At 42.6% G+C, this 21,984-nt stretch overlaps 1 protein-coding gene across 3 annotated transcripts in view; it reads left to right on the top strand.

The window, feature by feature from the left end:
* PRKG1 (protein kinase cGMP-dependent 1) overlaps nt 1-21,984 on the top strand; it is a 1,133,286-nt gene that overhangs the window by 216,598 nt on the left and 894,704 nt on the right. The window lies entirely within an intron of this gene.

Below are 21,984 nucleotides of genomic sequence, written 5' to 3'. Positions count from 1 at the left end.
CACACAGTTTATCAACATTATCCTTGTGTTTTCAGTAATCAGTAGATCAGGAGGTGTGCGCCACATGATTCTAGTCCCTGAATATTTTAATTTCCACAATCCTGATTACAAGAGAAATAAATTACGTTCTGCTGAGCAACATATCTGGTAAAAAAATTCTATTTCACCAGATATGGCTACTCTAAGGAAAATCCACTTTCTCGCTAGTTATTTGTAACAAATGTCCACTAGATCTTCAGATTCTATCCGCTATGTATACTGATGATAGTATGAGGCTTGTAACACGTGGGTTGATCATCCATCGTAGGGTGAGCATTAATCTTCCTTTTACAGTTGTGTTGGGCTCCATGGTTTATATCAGTTAATGGACCACTGCGGTATTATCAATATATTAAGGGCATATACACCTACTGTGTATGTATCCAGATACGTTCTCGCACACTCGTCACCATCCCAATGACTTAAAACAAAGGAACTGAAGAGTCCATTGAATGGGAAATATTGAGTTAACCAAGGACAGACCTCAACAATTTTTAGATCATATTTTATTTGGCTTCAACCGTAAGCTCAAGTAAACCAGAAGACTCTACTGAAAGAGTACTTAGAGCAGCGGTCTTTAACCTGTGGCTCTCCAGCTGTTGCATGACTACAACTCCAAGCATACATGCTTGGAGTTGTAATTTAGAAACACAGCTGGAGTGGCACAGGTTGGAGACCACTAACACAAAAGCACAAAATGACCAAAGGTCCACCTACAAGACGTTCTGTGTGACCTGTGTGACACACCAGTTCTGTATGTGGGTCACTTATTTTCCCCTTTTCATTTTCCACACTATATTAAAGCTTTCACTTAGACATAGGCTACATGCACATGACCGCATGTGTTTTGCAGTCTGCCCCAAAAAAACGTATGCCCTGCGTTTTTTTTTTTTTTTTGCGGATCCATTGTAACAATGCCTAAAATGGAGAAGAATAGGACATGTTCTATTTCTTTTGCGGGGCTATGGAACGGACATACTGATGCGGTACGCATCCTATCTGCAAAAAAAACGGAAACAAAATACGTTTGTGTGCATGTAGCCATATATATATATATACACGGTACGCGTAGAATCTGAAATTAGGAGCAAATGCTATCAGTATGCTGTCAACGGCAAACAAGAGAATCACCTCTCAGCAGGTTAACAGGTAGCACACCACAGCGAGTCTGCCTGAAAAGGAAAGGAGCATCGATTTGAAAATCACTTTCCCATGACGGCTTGCAATAATGAAAATAGAAAAAGGTTTTTATCGTCCCATTCCTAGGACAGATCTGCACATTCTAAAATTTGGGGCTTTTGAGCTTTCTTCACACGGTGCAGTTCATCAGATTTCTATATATTCGAGCAGCGCTGAATGCAGTTTATATAATCTCAGCGTGGGTTCGCTGAATACATTCCCTAGAGAGGGTGGTAAAATCCTTCAGAATTAAGCTCAAACAGCAGGGACAGTTTAGAAAATCCTTGGGGATTGCCAATGTCAGTCATTGAAAGAATGCTAAACCACATTTACTTTCATTAGTTTTTCCGCAGTATCTCCCGTCAGTTAATATGTCAGAGCAGGGTGCGGACACCCGCAGCTTATTAGAATAAACTCTATATGTATTTGTACTTTTTGCTTTTCCAACATTTGTATCTCGTGTATAGTGAGTGTCGTCTTATCCACGTATTATAACATACGTCCCCTTCATTCCGCAATAAAGAACCCACCTTCATGAAATAGCTGGGTATGATTTCCTGCTAGGATTGATGGCAGAAAATAATTTATGTTCTTATTGTTGCTGTTGGCTGATTCCGAGGCATGACCATATTTTGTTCCGTCTGCCTAGCAATGGAGGTTATGCCTGGTTCCCTAGCAACAGGAGGCTAACATTGGAATGTTGTGCTCTGAGGCATGGAATGATCATATTCCTAAACACTTCTCCATTCTGCACCATGTCTGTCCTCTGCCTGTCACCGGACCCTCTTTTCTTCTTCTTGGTGACTCACCCGTCTGCTTTTATTCCGCATTTTATGTCCGGTGAACCCTGTGTTCTGTTCTGCCCTTTGATTCTGCTTTAATCTTTCCAGTCGTATCAGCCCTTTCACAATTCTATTATTTTTTGTTTGATTACTGTATTTGGCAGAATCCATCTCTCAACATACCACGTTAGATCTGCTATCACCATGTGTTTTTGGCCATTTTTGAACTGCTCGTTGGGGCCATTGGAATGCACATTTGTAGGAACTTTACTTTATTGGCAACCTTAGACTTTCAGTTTCAGACTTTTTACTGTAGTAGAAATAACGCATTTCTAGCAGTTGCTTACCGTGAACATTATAGTCCGATAACTATAGGACGACTGTTTCCAAATGTATGATGATGCAGTTGAGATCAAATAAATGGTAGAGGTGCTCACCGGAACACAGTGGTTTCTGCAAATGAAATTATTTGGGGTACAGCATGATCATATACAACATCATCTATTGCTTAAAAAAAATAAAAGAACTACACATAATAGTGAAGATACCATGGTGCACGCTAGTTCCAACCTGCCTACTAGGATAACCCCAACCTTTGACATGCCCTGTAGATGCTCCTTTGTATACAGGAAGTTAAACAGTAAGTTTACACTTGAAGCTCTCATAGAGGATAGATGAGTGAGGTAGAGTAAATATAAACATACCACCGTGCCTAAAATAGAGAAAAAAGAAATACACATATGAAAAGATATAACTAACGAAGCAAGCTGCCCCTAAGTTGATAGTGCTGGGCGAGCATGCGCGGCCAAACACCAGGTCGGCTCGAGCATCACGTGTGCTCAAGTCAGTGTATTTAAATCTGATTTAGCCTCTATTTCTGAAAAGTTTCTGGTGGGATTCAAACTCACAACCTTCTACATTACAGCTCAGAATCTTGACCACTACACTATAGAGCTACATGGCCAGTTACTCAGACTTCTGCAGTATAGGAATACTTACTATAAGTTGATGCAAAGGTAGCTATGGAAAATGGAAAGACCTCAGTGTCAAATGTAGGAAAGCGGCACCCTTGGGTCAGAGGCACTTTTGTTGGGGCTGGTGTGCCTTCGTTTACTTATATAAAACTTAGTGATAAAAGTTATGTTGTCATCTCAAAGCGTCTGTCAGACCAGATTTTATCTGAATGCCTACAAGCCCCCAAAAAAGTAACGAAAGTTTAGCTTAACAATTCTTGGTCCCAAAGCATAGCTGTAATTGGCTCCCCCAAATATAGCATATTATTTGTAGTATTTGTCTTTTCATCAGGGGCAGAGGGATCTTTCAGGCCCAAGACCAAGGCTCCAAGACCCAGGTGTCACCGTTGTCTCAGTAGCCCCTACTGTATGTCTACTGTTCTTTGCCAGTTTCTTCCTTTTCAGACTTCTGATCACATTATTTGTAGTATTTCTCTTCTCATGTGAGGCACATGGTCTTTTAGGCTCCATGGACCAGTGCATCTGCTACCTCTTCACCCCCGTTTAGCTACAGTTCTGTATCTGGTCCTTTTCAGAGTTCTGATCACCCTTATTTCTGTGACAGATCTTTCCCATGAAGAAGTATTGGTTATTTTGCTCTAAATCAGGGATCGGCAACCTCCGAAACCACAGCTGTTCTGAAACTACAACTCCCAGAATGCTCTGTTAACGTTTATGAGAGTTAGAAGAACAGGTGAGCATGATGCATGCTGGGAGTTGTAGTTTCACACCAGCTGGAGTGCCGATGGTTGCTGATCCCTGCTCTAAATGATTATTTTCATTAGAATTTCATCTAACGTGTATTGACACCTTTGCAGGGACAACAATAGTAGTAGTAACAAATAAAAAAAACTGGGCTAAGTAGTTCATCTGTCATCATGGGCAGAGGCCTAACTATAACTCATAGGGCCCCATAGCAAAATAAAAGGGAGCCCCACCACCTAGTGTAAGACAATTAAGAAAACAACATAAGCAGCAATAATTAATGGCATGTAAAATCAGAAAACCCACAGTATAGCAAAAAGACACCATATTGTTTTTCCCGACTTAAAGATACAATGTTCTTGCACCTGATACCCTCACCCCAACCTCTGGGCCCCATAGCATGAGCTATGGCAATGCCCATGATCTTCGGTCTTTGTTTCTGAATGAATGATATTAATGTATTCCAGCCATCCTTTTATCAGAGGTGAGGAGAAAAAATAGGAATATAATTTTCCTTTATCAGTTCAATAATAAGACTGATTGTCTCGCAAAAGCTCAAAGAACCATAAACTGTGAATACAAAAATGCACTAATATTCAGGATCTCCTATGTCACATTGCTCATATTTTTCTCATTTGCCTGTCATGTGTTTTTCTATCTTTTGATCCTTATCAATGAATTCGCCGTCTGCAAAACATTTAAAGGAAATTGTGTTTTGCTATTCTACAGAAAGCATCTAACCCAAGTGTCAGGTATAGTGCAGAGTACTAGTTTATACAGAGAATTGCCCATTTGAAAGAAAGGTAATGTTTCTTTCAACTTCTCCCTCAAAAGGTTTGCTCTGTACAAACAGATGAGAAGTCCTTTAAAATTACTAGACAGTTTTCTTGTCTTAAAGGAAAATAGGTCTATAATTATGAGCTGCATCTACTGTAGATGACTTGAGAAGTCCACCCTTTCATGTCTAGTTCTTTAAGTAAAGCTTCTCCATTGGACAATTTGTCCAAAATGTAAAATAGAACATAATACATAAAGGTATTTTGGAATATTTAGATAGAAAGATATTTAACAATAATTTTTACAAAGACAGGTGCACTCTGCAGACTTGCTAAACCCTCATACTGATGTAAAATTTAGAGATTAGCCAACATATCCTACTGTGGAGGACATGTCTGAGCCCGAGCACCGCGCCAAGGTTTCTCAAGTATCTCGGGACCTAACTGTAAACCTACCTGTGCCGTATGGGCAATACCAGGAGCCCGTGGGAAAATTACTGGAGCGCAAGGTCTGACTCACAGCAAACTCCCAGTTACTTCCAGCATGTGACCATGCATACAACGGGAGGAGGCAGAGAGCTATGATCCCCACCAAAGACTGGCTCATATAGCCCAGGCCTCACATGTGCACCAGAATGCTGCCTGTAGATGGAACTAAAGGCACATTCAGACTAGGAGTTTCTACACCTCCAGGCTCAGACATGTCCTCCACAGTAAGCTATGTTGGCTAATTTCTAAATTTTACATAAGTATGAGGGTTTAGTAAGACCGCAGAGTGCACCTGTCTTTGTAAACGTTATTGTTATTTTGTTTTATTGTTTATCACATCCACACATTTGCTATCCTGTGTAGGATGTCTATTGTGGTACTTGTGGTGCAGGATCTGCCCCCCCCCCCCCCCCCGGTATAGATGCACCACTGCATATTGGGTTGAGCACTTCCAGCTTTTCATCACCACACCAATTTGTAGTTTATAGATAGATATTTGCAGTGTGTTAATGCGTTTAGGCTTTCTTCAGAAATATCAGTCTCCAATAAGCTTTTGATAAGGTGTCCATTGGCTTGTGGTTCTTCTGCCATACGTGGCTTATATAGCAGCAGTGCTGATCACTTTGGGTAGTGCACATTCCCGGAGCTGACCAGTATTCTAGTGATGCGAATGGTTATAATATTCTGAAGCTACTGTATAATTACATTTGGTTTATGTCAACCCACTGGGTTTGTCTCAGGAGTATAAAAGTGTAATAGGTTATCCAAATATTTTCTGTTCAGCTGAGAAATCTTGTGGCAATGTTCACTAAATTGGCACTAAAAGCTAATGTTGTTGCTTTCATTTGTGATGTCACCTTTCTACAGGTGAGTCCTTGTTGGTGGCCATGGATATTTTGTCTCCAGCCACTGGCAATGTCAGGCCTCTAAGCAAAATAACTCAGTTCTCCTTCTCCAGTGATGTCCTCCTTGTAGCTGTGTACTCCCGGTTCTGACCTCTGGCCACTCTCATCCTAAGGCCACATGCACACAAACGTATTTTGTTTCCGTGTCCGTTCCGTTTTTTTTGCGGGTAGGATGTGAACACAGTGTGCTGTCCGCATCAGGTTGCCCATTCCGTAGCCACATGAAAAAGATAGAGCATGTCTTGTTCTTGTCCGTTTTGCAAACAAGGATACACATTGTTGCAATGGATCCGCAAAAAAAACAAATACAACACGGATGTCACACAGACGTCATCCATATTTTTTGCAGATCCGCATTTTTTGTGCATGTAGCCTAAAGCTTTTGACATTTTTGACCGCTCTTATTACTCCAATCTTGACTACTTTTCTGCTTCCATCAGCACGCCTACCACCAATCAGCGACTTTTCTGGGGTTGTGACCTGGCATATGATCAGTAATGTACATACCTCCATGAGGGGGGTTTAGGGTAAAAAACAGGGAGATTCCTTAGACTCCACACCCCAAGATTATCCAGCACTAAACAATTGCAGCTTTAAGGATCCACTTTTGGGTCAAAAATGTAACATGTGGATTCTATAAGTTAGAATGTTTAGCCTACACTAAAAGACAGTGAATACTTTGAAACTTCCATATTTAATAAAACCCTCTAGTTATAACCTAGCCTCAACACATAACCTAGCCTTAGGCCTCTTTCACACGACAGTATGTCCATTTCAGTGTTTTGCGGTCCGTTTTTCACGGATCCGTTGTACCGTTTTTTGCTTCCGTTGTGGTTCCGTTTCCGTTCCGTTGTTCCGTTCCGTTTTTCCGTATGGCAAATACAGTATACAGTAATTTCATATTAAAAATTGGGCTGGGCATAACATTTTCAATAGATGGTTCCGCAAAAAACGGAACGGATACGGAAGGCATACGGATGCATTTCCGTATGCATTCCGTTTTTTTGCGGACCCATAGACTTTAATGGAGCCACGGAACGTGATTTGCGGCCAAATATAGGACATGTTCTATCTTTAAACGGAACGGAAAAACGGAAATACGGAAACGGAATGCACACGGAGTACATTCCGTTTTTTTTGCGGAACCATTGAAATGAATGGTTCCGTATACGGACCGTATACGGACCGCAAAAAACGGCCCGCAAAACGGAAAAAAAAAACGGTCGTGTGAAAGAGGCCTTATAGTCAGTATTTTTTATTTATATTTAAAGATGTCCACATTCGTAACCATTGTAGTTCTCAATAGATAAAAAGCAACACATTTTCAAGTAGTTTTTATAACAAATATTGTACAATTTTGGGTAAACATCTCCTGGGCAGACCAATATGTTGACATGGTTACAGACTACAAACAAACCTTGTGTGTTGTCTGGGCTCAAAGTCTTACTTGTACTACTCCTGACTTACAACCTGGATTAAATACCAGAGCTGCAGTACATGCACTATTATGGTGGTTGTTATTGGAAGTAGTCCACACTCTAGTTATTAGGCTCATCCCTAGTAACTCATCTGAATGCCTTTGACACAGAGGTGCCAGTTTGTTCCTACTTTAGTTACAGTATGTAAATTTTTGACATCTTAGAACACAAATAACCAGATCAAGCTAGGCATACAAATTGAGCCATAGAGCATTTCTGGGATATTTCATATGAGAAGCGTGCAGAATTCTGATTGCAGCTCTGGGTTATTATACAGCATGTACCTGTAACTTTGTATGCAGAATAATCCTCTGAGTGATCTGTAAAATGGTGTTCAATCATTCATTATACTCATAGATCAGAGATGCCCAACCTACGGCCCTCCAGATGTTGCAAAACTACAACTCCCAGCATGCCTGGACAGCCTACAGCTATCAGTCTACAGCAGGGCATTGTGGGAGTTGTAGTTTTACAACAGCTGGAGGGCCGTAGGTTGAGCATGCCTGTCATAGATAAATGTTTGGTGGGGAGGAGGTTCACATTAGAAGGTTGCACCACCATCCCATGAAGAGTCTTCATCAAAGATATATTTAAATTTTTTAGATTTATTTTTAGATTTTTTTGAAACTTGAACCAAATTTTAGACATCAAGTGAAAGTTAGGAAACACTATTATCCTATTTAAGATGATATGAGCTGCAGTTGCAATGACAGCCGAAGACGCAGCACAGCGTTTCCTAGATTGGATTAAATGTCCCAGCTGACTTTATCTGCTCTGCAGGGTGTATCACATTGTTGTTCCCCAGTAGGGTGCTGCTTATTTTCTTTCTTCCAGGTTTTGGGCACACTGACCATTGAATAGAGATGAATTTAATCCTTACGGTTCTATTCGCATAAAGATTTTTGATGAGCCACGTTCTTGGCGAATGGTAACTTTTGACTTGAACAAATTGTATGGATTTACAAAACTGTAATACAGGGTAATTGCTCTACAGTAAAATTCCATTAAAGCAGTGCCCAGGGGTCCAGAAATCTCATTAATTTAGTAAAGGAGATAAATAGTCCCATGTTGCAATATCATAAAAATTACAGGATAGTCTGACGCTTTGCAGCAGTGAGTGAATAGGCTATAAGACTGGTCTTATTGGCATGCATATGTCCTGTACATGTAAGTGTAGGAACCAACTTGATGTTGCCAGGGTTGGCCTCAGCTCATTAGTGCTGAACGTGCCAATGCTGGTGTCATCCTTTTGGTGCCTGTGCATGCTAGTATTAATTACACTGTAAATTACAGATGTGTCCTTCCTTACCCTTCATTTTTGGCTCACCGCATGAAAAAGAGCTCAGCCATAATCCGCTGGTGGAAAGGTGCTGATTTCCGGACGAACGAGCCACACGCCTAATGGACATCATCATTTGGCAGAAGCTGATCGTGCTGTCTAAACATACTGTGGAGGAGATCTCTGCATATAAATACAACTTTCTCCTCCATTGATGAGCAATCGATTGTAAGGATGGAATGCTTCCTTCCTGACAATCGCCTGCTCAATTGAGCAGTGTAAAGGGACCTTAACACAGAGAATGCTATCAATCCCTGTGTACAGCTATCAGTGACTGACAGCTATCTCTCTACACACACTTACACAGAGAGTGCTATCAATTACTAATAATATCTCCCTGTGTACAGCTATCAGTGACTGACAGCTATATCTCTATACACACTTACACAGAGAGTGCTATCAATTACTAATAATATCTCCCTGTGTACAGCTATCAGTGACTGACAGCTATATCTCTATACACACTTACACAGAGAGTGCTATCAATTACTGATACCATCTCCCTGTGTACAGCTATCAGTGACTGACAGCTATATCTCTATACACACTTACACAGAGAATGCTATCAATTACTAATAATATCTCCCTGTGTACAGCTATCAGTGACTGACAGCTATATCTCTATACACACTTACACAGAGAGTGCTATCAATTACTAATAATATCTCCCTGTGTACAGCTATCAGTGACTGACAGCTATATCTCTACACACACTTACACAGAGAATGCTATCACTCACTGATAACACCTCCTTGTGTACAGCTACCAAAGACTGACAGCTATCTATGTATACCTACTTACACAGGGAATGCTATTACTCACTAATAACACCTCCTTGTGTACAGCTACCAAAGACTGACAGCTATCTATGTATACACACTTACACAGAGAATGTTATCAATCACTGATAACACCTTCCTGTGTACAACAATCAGTGACAATCAGCTATCTCTCTATACACACATGCAAAGAGAATGCTATTACTCACTGATAACACCTTCCCTGTATACAGCTGACTCAGTGACTGAGAGCTATCTCTATATACACACTTGCACAGAGATTGCTATCACTCGCTGATAACAGTTTCCACGTGTTCAACTGAAGTGAAAAATAGCAGAGGTTTAAATGTTTGAATTACAAGTTTTACTGTATCTTTTCCCCCAGTGCAGACTGCAGACTGCACTGTGTCTCGTGGTGACAGGTCCTTTTTAAGTTAATTAAGAAAAGTTAGTAAGAATCAGGAGACAGGTAGACATGAATAGGACTGCAGGATCAGACTACACAGGGTTTGTAGTCTGTAACCATAGAGACACATAGGTCTGCATAGAACCTGTAGACACAAAACAAGATTGTTTCAAAGTTTCTTAATTTTCTAATTTAGATCAGTAAATCTTTTGCCTGTTTTAACCAATTGCTCATCCAGCAGAATATATCTCAGTGTGAACCATAATGGAACGTCTAAAAAAACCTCTTCCCCCCCATTTTTCTCACATATTTCCCATCATGACAACCTTCAAACATTTACATCCAGGCTCGGACTGGACAACAGGGTAACGGGTAAATCCAGGGTGGCCCACTCCCTGTACAAGTGGCACATGGCAAAGTAGACTGACATATAGATAGGCTGGTTGAGATGCTATACAGTACAATGCTTATGTTCATACCAAAAATGAGGTTGTGTGGGCAGGCAGAATATGCATGTAGTTCTACAGTGGGCCTCCACAATGAATTTTACTGGTGGGCCCTAGGCACCCCAGCCGGACACTCTTCACATACATAGGTGTGACTGACACTAGCTGTATTTTATAATGTTTTCTACATTAGAACTTTCAGACTTCCTTTCTAATGTAGCTCAGAAAGCTGCTTTCTTCTCCTTTCGCAATGTAGCAGGTTACACAAGACTCAACACATTACTGTAACAGAAAACTGTCTTCATGAAAGCATAAAATGATAAAACAGCAGATTAGCTGAGAACATGCATGGAAGCTACGATTTTGCGCTATGTGATGTCTTCCAGCTGTGCTCGATTGACCGCTCTTGTGTATTTCTTCTACCGCTTACTGTTACCCTTATGCCCTTGGAATGATTTCAACCCATGTGATAATAGAGATTGTGCGGGGAGTATCATTAAAAATCTGGGTCCATAATGTCCTTTTTTTCGTGGCTCCTACTTCCTGCGATGTAAGGTTATTCTCAGGCTTCTGGTCTAGCTGGGAGCTGCTCTGCGCTACGTCTCCAGGGAGCTAAAACTTTGCTATAGTGATATTTTATCCTTTTAAGGGAAATAGCTGGAGTTGAACTCTGGAGAGGGAGGCTGAGGAGAGCTAGCAACACCCAGTAAAAGAAACAGAATTGTCACATTCATCTCCAGCCCAAACACATGGCTGGAGCGATTTCATCACAGTGCAAACATTTTCATGTCATTTCCAAACTTTTGTAATTAACGACTCCGTTGCACATGTGGGAACGAGGATAACAGTGTGGGGGAGTGTGGAAATGACATGCCGAATTCTAAAGCAAACTTTCTGTTCCTTATCTAGGCCAAATGAAATTATTTCTGTGTTGGAAAACAAGTGAGGGGCACACACTTCTCCTTGCCAACTTATCTCTCTTTTCGCGGCGGCTGTACGCGTGTTGATAAATGGGTAGACATTGCTAATTGTTTGCAATTGTTATTTTCAAATTAATCATTATTTCATTCAGCTCATATTGGCAAAGCATCCCTGTCCGTATCAGTTCATATGAGCAGTGCAATATTTAATATAATGCAAATACTTCTGATGACTGTAAGCTTCTTACCATCAGGGCCAATGCCAAGTTCTTTTTTTCCCCCCACCAAATGAATTATGAAAATGTATTCTGCAAAGGAACACAAAAGAAAGAAGACATTGTTCCCATGCCTAGAGGGTAGATGGTACTAATTAAAAATAGATGCTTAGGCATATGCATTCTCGATAAGGCGGGTTTGTTATAGGTGTAGTCTTAGCATGGAAATAGTATAATGGATTAACAAATGATTATTTCTCGTGCTGGCAAAGTAGTTACTGGTATGTGCTCGGAGCAGAAGATTACTCTGGGCACTCATGCAGTGAGAATCATGCCATGTTTTCAATGCAAAGTGTTATCCAGTTTGATGATATTCCTTTAGCTCACTTTCAACACAACTTTGAAATTAGATCTTGAGTGGAACTAAGCTCGGTAACCTATTCCCTAAGGAAGCCATACTTACAGGGGTCCAAGATCCAGACATCTTGGCTGTTGTGTGCACAGTTCTATGACTGGTGGACTGGCTGGACAGCGCTTTAAGGAGCACCAATATAAATAGAGCAAAAGTTAAGGTATATACAAGAGCAGTAGTATAATAACAGAATAACGCAAAAAAGCCTGAAAGTAATAATGTCCAAAGCATGCAGTTAGTTGCACACAAAATCAGTACATATGTAGACTAGGAGGTGGACACCAGCACTCCGACGTGTGTTTTGCCATCACTTTCTCGAGGGGTTCTCTGAGAATAAAGAAAATGAAACTACTTAAATATGACTTAATTATAAATATATTCCCAAATACCTTTCATTAGTTATAACGGCTCGCTTTGTCAGGGGAGCAATCATCTGGGGGAATTAAAATGGCCGCCGTACTATTAGTACACAGAAGACCTGTCCTAATCACACAGCAGGACAAGTTACTTCACAACACTGAGCTACAGAGCTGCCTCATCCTCCTCTCTGCTCTGCTTGTCAGGGATTATGATTCTGAATACAATTTAGGCCTATTGCACACGACCGTAGGTGTCCCATGCACGTACTGTGAAATGCATATGCGGATCCGCTATACATGGGCGCCGTTCCGTGCGCATTCCGCATCACAGATGCACACCCATTCACTTCAATGGGTCGGCAAATCCGGAGATGCGGAATGGTGCTGAACGGAAGCACGGAACGGAACCCTACGGAAGCACTACAGAGTGCTTCCGTGAGGTTTCGTCCCGTCCTTCCGTTCCGCAAAAAGATAGAACATGTCCTATCTTTTTGTGGAACGGGCGGATCGCAGACCCTTTAAACTGAATGGTCCGCGATCCACTGCGCTGCCCCGCGGTCGGTGTTCGTGCATTGTGGCCCGCAATTTGCAGGCTGCAGCACGGCCACGGGGCGCACACATTTGTGTGCAGGGGGCTTTAAAATGATCTTTAGCTAAATCTCTGTAAGAATGGAGTTCATGAGGAGACATAAAGTACAGAGAGGAGCGAGGGTGGATAATTAGCAGCAGCATTTGTATGCAGTCTCCATTGCCACATTCTGTCATGTCCATCCTCTGTACTTCATGTCCCCTCATGATCTCCATTACTACAAAGATTCAGATGAAGATCTTATCATCGCATTCAGGATCATAACTCCTGTCAAGCAGAGCAGAGAGGAGGATGAGGCAGCTCTTTACCTCAGTGTTGTGAAGTAACTTATCCTGCTGTGTGATTAGGACCCGTTTTGTGTGTACTAATAGGACAGTGGCCATTTTATTTCTCCTGATGATTGCTCCCCAGACAAAGCAAACAATTATAACTAATGAAAGGTATTTTGGAATATATTTATAATAAAGTAGCAGTTAAGTATTTTCATTTTATTAATTCCCGGAGAACCCCTTTAAGGGGTATGATTTACATATTAGACCCTGCACCCTTAAAGAGGTATTCTGATTGTTTCAAGTTCACTATAACTATTACAGTGGGGGTCACAAGAACAGTGGACCTGGCAGTAGGTTCACAAGAACGGGGGTCACAAGAATGGTGGCCCCGGTAGTAGGATCACAAGAACGGTTGCCCCATACCACCTGCAGCCCTCCTGAAATGAACAGAGCAGCCGATCTCACATCTGTGCGGCCGCTCTATTCATTTTTATGGGAACTCTGGAGATATCTGAGCACTGTGCTTGGCTGTCTCCGGAACTCCCATAGAAATGAATGGAGTGGCTGCACACATGTACAACTGGCCGCTCTGTTTATTTCAGGGGGGCTGCAGGGGGTATGGAGCCCAGTTCTCGTGATCAGTGGGGGTCCCAGCGGTAGGACCCACACTGATGTAATATTTATACTCTATCCTGGGGATAGGGGATAACTTGAAGCAACCGGAATACCCCTTTCAGTACCCTGGTTAACCAATAGGATTACATCATCTAATTGCTGTCCCCCATGCTCTTAAAGGGGTTATCCCGTGATTAATGTAAAAAATTTAAATCAGACATGATATAGTACATGCCAATCTCTGACAAAGCTAGAACCAGCCCTGTATCTCACATGGATCCAGAGATCTCCCCATTCATTGCTGCTGTTGTTCTGCTAGATTGTCTTCAGGCTGGCAGCTCAGGGGGTGTATCCTTTCTCAGGGGGCACTGCCACAGGTTCTAGCAGAAGATATGGCTGGTGAGAGTTCAAGACTTAAACGGAGCATGTGCTACCATCTTAGAAAGATGGACAAGAAATAAGGAAAAAAACAAGCAGCAGGTGGCGCTATGCAGATACATTTTAGTGAATAGCTTGGCTAGACTAAATGTTTAATTACATACAATTACAAAAGTATTCAGATCCAGGTGCTGGTTTGAAAAATGTATTTTGGGCACAACCCAAAGTAAACAAAGATGTCACTGGAAATTACCATTCAATTTGTTTTATGTGCTGACGTCCCTGCCCCTCTGCGCACCTGCTAAAAGCCAGTTAAATGGGTATTCCCATCTCAGACAATGGAGGTATATCGCTAGGATATGCCCCCATTGTCTGATAGGTGCGGGTCTCACCTCTGGTGACGTGCTTGCACACTATAGAAAAAAGCACCAGTCTCTTTGGTGGCCAGGACCATAGGAGAACGCGTAGGCTTCTTTTTCTTATAGTGTGCAAGCGTGACCACCACTGATGGATTGCATGGTGGTTGTAACCATGGAAACGAGCAGTGTATAATGTGATGGAAAAATGAATCCAGCCAGCATTATTACTTTTAGGCTTGTTGTATTAGGCTACTTTCACACTAGCGTTTTTTGCGGATCCGTCATGGATCTGCAAAAACGCTTCCGTTACGATAATACAACCGCATTGATCCGGTTGTATTATGTCTTATATAGCCATGACGGATTCGTCATGAACACCATTGAAGGTCAATGGGGGACGGATCCGTTTTCTATTGTGTCAGAGAAAACGAATCCGTCCCCCATTGACTTACATTGTGTGTCAGGAGGGATCCGTTTTGCTCCGGACTACATCGCGGACAGAAAAACGCTGCTTGCAGCGTTATTCTGTTCGCGATGGGAGCACAACCAAACGGAACCCAGTGCATTTTGGAGCACCCTGTTTCATTCAGTTCAGTTTTGTCCCCATTGACAATGAATGGGAACAAAACTGAAGTGTTTTCATCTGCTATTGAGATCCCATGACGGATCTCAATAGCGGAATTGAAAACGCTGGTGTGAAAGTAGCCTTAGTCAGTTATACTACTAATGCTCTTCTACACACAATATGCAGGGCTTGTACCCTACTTGTTACGTTATTATGGACTGTATGTCTTGGGGGCAGAACTAGTTCTTCATGGAATCATGTCTGTCTGTTATTTATGTAATGGATTATGGCTATTTATTGTTGAATACTTCTAATAAAGATGAATTGGTCTCTATAATTATTGGGGTCAAATACATTCATTGGGGTCAAATACAAACAGAATCCTACATATTATGGGAACCATTTTTCAAAGGTGAAAACACCTAAAGTATCTTAAACCGGGTCATATACATTGGCGGCTTCCTGACACTCCCACAATGATACTTGTGAAGGGAGAGAGGATCAGGCTTTTGGATTCAAACACGCACAATCCTTTTGCTCTCAGGGGAGATAGGCAGATGGAGGTCGGCGGCTCTCTCCCCTCTCCCCGTTCAGGTCATGTACCCATTTGGCTAAACCGAGTGTGCATGTCTTCGACGGCGGTGGGTAAGAGAGATGACTGAGAAGTTATGTATGAACTGCAGCAGACTGGGACTCACTGAGTTTGGTAAAGACGGCTAGGAAGTTCTATGTCTAGCTATGGGAGATACCTAAATGTTTAGGGTTAGGTTTAGATTCCATGTGTTCATAGTTTGCCATAACCTTATGATAAGCAAGAAAATAATTACTTTTTTAAGTTCTCAAAGTGGTTGTCCCATGAAAAATATTCAAAAGTTTTCAAAAATTGCTTGTAATTAATAATTAATAATTTTGTATAGTCACTGAGTTATCCGGTAAAACATATTTGTATAGCGCCACCTGCTGTTTGTTTTTTTCTTTATTTCTTTGTCCGGTTCACTTAGAAGGCCGCACATGCTCAGTTTCATCCTTCAACTGCCTCCTGAGCTGTGAGAGAGCTGCAGCAAAAAATACACCCCCTTATCTGCAGCAGAAAATACACCCCCTTATCTGCAGCAGAAAATACACCCCCTTATCTGCAGCAGAAAATACACCCCCTTATCTGCAGCAGAAAATACACCCCCTTATCTGCAGCAGGAAATACACCCCCTTATCTGCAGCAGAAAATACACCTCCTTATCTGCAGCAGAAAATACACCCCCCTTATCTGCAGCAGAAAATACACCCCCCTTATCTGCAGCAGAAAATACACCCCCCTTATCTGCAGCAGAAAATACACCCCTCTTATCTGCAGCAGAAAATACACCCCCCTTATCTGTAGCAGAAAATACACCCCCTTATCTGTAGCAGAAAATACACCCCCTTATCTGCAGCAGAAAATACACCCCCTTATCTGCAGCAGAAAATACACCCCCCTTATCTGCAGCAGAAAATACCCCCCCTTATCTGTAGCAGAAAATACACCCCCTTATCTGTAGCAGAAAATACCCCCCCCTTATCTGCAGAAGAAAATACCCCCCCTTATCTGCAGCAGAAAATATACCCCCCTTATCTGCAGCAGAAAATACCCCCCTTATCTGCAGCAGAAAATACACCCCCCTTATCTGCAGCAGAAAATACACCCCCCTTATCTGTAGCAGAAAATACTCCCCCCTTATCTGCAGCAGAAAATACACCCCCTTTTCTGCAGCAGAAAATACACCCCCCTTATCTGCAGCAGAAAATACCCCCCCTTATCTGCAGCAGAAAATACACCCCCTTATCTGTAGCAGAAAATACACCCCCCTTATCTGCAGAAGAAAATACTCCCCCTTATCTGCAGCAGAAAATACACCCCCCTTATCTGCAGCAGAAAATACCCCCCCCCCTAATCTGTAGCAGAAAATAAACCCCCTTATCTGCAGCAGAAAATACACCCCCCTTATCTGTAGCAGAAAATACACCCCCCTTATCTGCAGCAGAACCCCCCCCCCCTTATCTGCAGCAGAAAATACCCCCCCCCTTATCTGCAGCAGAAAATACACCCCCTTATCTGCAGCAGAAAATACCCCCCCCCCTTATCTGTAGCAGAAAATACACCCCCCTTATCTGCAGCAGAAAATACACCCCCTTATCTGCAGCAGAAAATACACCCCCCTTATCTGCAGCAGAAAATACACCCCCCTTATCTGGAGCAGAAAATACACCCCCCTTATCTGTAGCAGAAAATACACCCCCTATCGGCAGCAGAAAATACACCCCCTTATCTGCAGCAGAAAATACACCCCCCTTATCTGCAGCAGAAAATATACCCCCTTATCTGTAGCAGAAAATAAACCCCCCTTATCTGTAGCAGAAAATACACCCCCTTATCTGTAGCAGAAAATACACCCCCCTTATATGCAGCAGAAAATACACCCCCTTATCTGCAGCAGAAAATACACCCCCTTATCTGCAGCAGAAAATACCCCCCCCCTTATCTGTAGCAGAAAATAAACCCCCTTATCTGCAGCAGAAAATACACCCCCCCTTATCTGCAGCAGAAAAAAACACCCCCCTTATCTGCAGCAGAAAATACACCCCCTTATCTGCAGCAGAAAATACACCCCCCTTATCTGCAGCAGAAAATACACCCCCCTTATCTGTAGCAGAAAATACACCCCCCTTATCTGCAGCAGAAAATACACCCCCCTTATCTGCAGCAGAAAAAAACACCCCCCTTATCTGCAGCAGAAAATACACCCCCTTATCTGCAGCAGAAAGTACACCCCCCTTATCTGTAGCAGAAAATACCCCCCCCCCCCTTATCTGTAGCAGAAAATACACCCCCCTTATCTGCAGCAGAAAATACACCCCCTTATCTGCAGCAGGAAGGACACGCCCCTTGAGCTGTCAGCTGGATATAAATCTAGCAGAGCAATGAATGGGAGATCTCTGGATCCATGTAAGGTCCAGGGCTGGTTCCAGCTTTGTTAGAAAGAGATTGTCATGTACTATGTGATATGTCTGTTCATTTTTTACATTAGACATGGGATAACCTTTTTAATCCTTTCACGCACTATGATGTACCTGTATGTCATAATGTGTGAAGAGATTTATGGAGCGGGCCTTACAGCAGCGATCCAGGCCATGGCAATCTCCATACAATCTCCATACAAGGGATTTACAGCAGCGATCCAGGCCATGGCAATCTCCATACTGAGCTATGCGCGAGGCACAGCTCAGAATGGAGAGTGTAAAGATCCTATTCACCCTAATTGAGATCTATTAGGGTGAATAGGAGAGGGGATCAAAAGAGTGAAAAAAAGACAATATATTAAAAGTTAAAATCACCCCCCTTTCCCACTTTTACATATACAAATATATAAACAATAAAAAAATAAACATATTAGGTATCGTCTCGTCTGAAAATGTCTGAACTATTAAAATATATAAAAAAAAATCCTGGACGGTGAACGCCATTATTAATTCCGTCATAATAGAAGTTTATGACCGGCAGAACGGATCCGTCCCATTTCCGTTATGCAGGAGAGGACTCCCCTGCTTAACGGAAACGGGACAGATCCATTTGCAGCCCATAGACTTCTATTATGACGGAATGAATAATGGAATGCCTCTAGAATTGCGCTATGGTCCAGGGCCTTCTCAAACAGCTGATCGGCGGGGGCCCTGATTTTGGACCCCCACCGATCAGATACTGATGACCTATCCAGAGCATAGGTCATTAGTATTAACATCTCGGAAAACCAATTCAACCTACATAAATACACCTGCCAACATGTTCCCCAGTGAGCTAGACTTGTTTCTTACGGTATATTTATATGGTACGCGTGGTTCTGTTACTGTATTTATGCAGTAAGCTTGGTTCTGGCACTGTATCTATGTAGTGAGATCTGTTCTTGTATTATATCTGTGTAATGAACTTGAATTTGGTACCATATTTGCAGTGGTACTACTGTAGTAGTAAGCTTGGTTCTGTTTAGTGTTGAGCAAAGCGAGTTTCGGATGCTACATCCAAAGTCACTTTGTTCAAAACTTCAGAATTGTACTGTAGGCAGATTCGTCTGCCTACAGTATTAGAATGTATGGGCTCCGATGAGCCTATGTGCTTAAATTCGTTGAATAACTACGGTAATTGATTTTTAAAGTGGAAAAGCCGAGGCCTCCTGCACACGACCATATGGCTTTTTCAGTATTTTGCGGTCCGTTTTTCATGGATCTGTTGTTCCATTTTTTGTTTCCGTTGTGTTTCCGTTTCTGTTCCGTTTTTCTGTTCCGTTTTTCCGTATGGCATATACAGTATACAGTAATTACATAGATAAAATTGGGCTGGGCATAACATTTTCAATAGATGGTTCCGCAAAAAAACTGAACGGAAATGGAAGACATACGGATGCATTTCCGTATGTGTTCCTTTTTTTGCGGACCCATTGACTTGAATGAAGCCACGGAATGTGATTTGCAGGCAATAATAGGACATGTTCTATCTTTAAACGGAACGGAAAAACGGAAATATGGAAACGGAATGCATATGGAGTACATTCCGTTTTTTTGGGCGGAACCATTGAAATGAATGGTTCCGTATACGGAACGCAAAAAATGGCCAGTAAACGGGGGAAAAAAAACGGTTGAGTGCAGGAGGCCTTAAAGTGGGTATTCAACAAAGTCACGTTCGACTTCCTGAACAACTGACTTCGGCTCATCGGAGCCCATAGATTCTAATACTGTACGGAGGTGAATCTTTGAACGAAGAGACTTTGGATGAAGCATCCGGAGCTCGCTTCGCTCAACACTAGTTCTGTTACTGTATTTATTGTTATTTATAGGTATTCTGTTGTGAATACCTAGTGCAGCGCTGACAGATTCAGAAGAATATCTCAATAATATGGTAAATGCAACCAAAAGAGATAAGAAGACGAAAAACCAGTACATGTTCTACTTCTGTCATCTTTCTGATGGACATCAGAGTTTTGTCCAGCATATTGTTTTTGTGTTGAGGTTCAGATATCCCAGTGGCATACAATTATGATCTAAAATGAGCTTCTAATTAGGGATTAAGAGCTGTCTCTTTGCCGCATTTGGGACTATAAATAACACAGTCTTGGCTTAATTCATTTACGAAATGATTAACCTCCCATCTTGAGCCTTGGGATAATATATGAATGAAAGCCAGTGGAGTGATTTTAAAGAAAAATGGATGCCAAGAGTAAAAAAAAGCACCTGGAGTTAGAAGTTAAAGAGTAGAACATGTATGTATTCACTTCAGTATTCATACATGTTTCCATTATTGCTATCTCCTATGGGATGCTGGGTGACAGACACTAATGGCAGCTATTACAGTACCTGCAGGGAATGCCACCCAGCTGTCGGCAGACATTGAATTACATATAAATCATGCACATGGCAGTACTCTTTATAATCTGTTAATTCTCCAAGCCAACATGCCCATCTCAGTCATAGCCCCCTTTATCATGCCACCAACACAAGAGAGAGGAAGGTAGCTCCCTGCCTATTGTCACGTTCTGGAGGCCCAAGGCAGACCACTGGGACGTGTAGCAAACAGGGTACTTTATTACACACGTAATAAATGAACATGACAGTACAGTAGGTTAGGCAATAGTGGTAGCACTACCACAGAACCAAGTGCACCGGCAGACTAGAGGCAAAACCCAGAGGGCGGAAAGCCAGTGAGCCCCTGGTGGTAGGGATGAACTGGGCCAATGGCTCACTTGTCGCACCTCCCGGTACACTTGGCTGCTACCTGCAGAGAACCACAGATACAGGACTGGAACCCAACCAAACACAGGACAGAACCATCACAAAAGCAGATACCTGGACCCCATGCGGAATGGAAGCATGGCGGTCTCAGGCAGAGCTGCATACAGACTAGAGATCCTCCCTCCGGCTACAAAAGCAGGCTAGATCAGAAGCAGTAGGCACTGCCAGGCTATTAGATGCAGTTAGAGCACTGCCAGGCTAGACATGGAACAGAGCAGATCCAGACAGAAGAACAGGCAAGGCATGGACAATGATAACAACATCAACATCATCACAGGACAGGTGCAGAAGAACAGACAAAGCAGCAACAACAACAACGCATTACCAGGCGACACCACAAATCAGGGCAGATGACAAAACCTCCTGGGTCAACAGCAAGGGGCTACACCCAGTAAGACACAAGACAGACTGACCACAAGCCCCACAGCTCACAGATAGATATAGCTAGATTTACGAGGGCACCTGATAAGCCACCAGTAGAAACAGACCAGGGGAAGTTAACCCCACCAGAACCAAACAGGGAGGGGAGCCTGCATGAACAGAGAAGCTAACACACAGGCTGCGGTATTGGACGCTGCCCCTGGCAACCAGCAAACACATAGTCACCCGCAGCCAGTACGCCAGAGCACAAACAACCTGTGACACAAACATAAATGCATCCATACCTAGGACCCTGCTCACACACAAGACCGCAGCCAGCACGCATCACAGAACCAGCATACATGGGAACACCCACAGCCAGTACACAAAGTGCATACAGCATGCCTGCATGGCACCGGAGACAGGAACCACAGAGATACGGACAAGGAAAGCCACAAACACAGGCCACAGTTCACACACACCATGGCAGCCAGCACGCAGCCCCAAGCAACCAGCATACACAGGTGTCAGCCTGCAGCCAGTACGTAAGAGAACCTGCAGCCAGCCTACACGGCCACAGTGACAAGAACTGCACCGAGATGCAGACACGGGAAGTACCCACATTCACAGGCCACAGTTCACAAAAGACACAGCTGCCAGCACGCATCAAGAAGCAACCAGCATACAGAGTCAGCCTGCAGCCAGTATGGGAGAAGGCATGCATCCAGCCTACATGGCCAAAACTGTCACAGGGAACCGCACCGTGAAACCTATGTTATAAAGAATGTGT

Source organism: Bufo gargarizans, chromosome 6 (assembly GCF_014858855.1).
Source record: "Bufo gargarizans isolate SCDJY-AF-19 chromosome 6, ASM1485885v1, whole genome shotgun sequence".
Taxonomy (NCBI): domain Eukaryota; kingdom Metazoa; phylum Chordata; class Amphibia; order Anura; family Bufonidae; genus Bufo; species Bufo gargarizans.
This window is presented reverse-complemented; position numbering and strand designations above follow the sequence as displayed.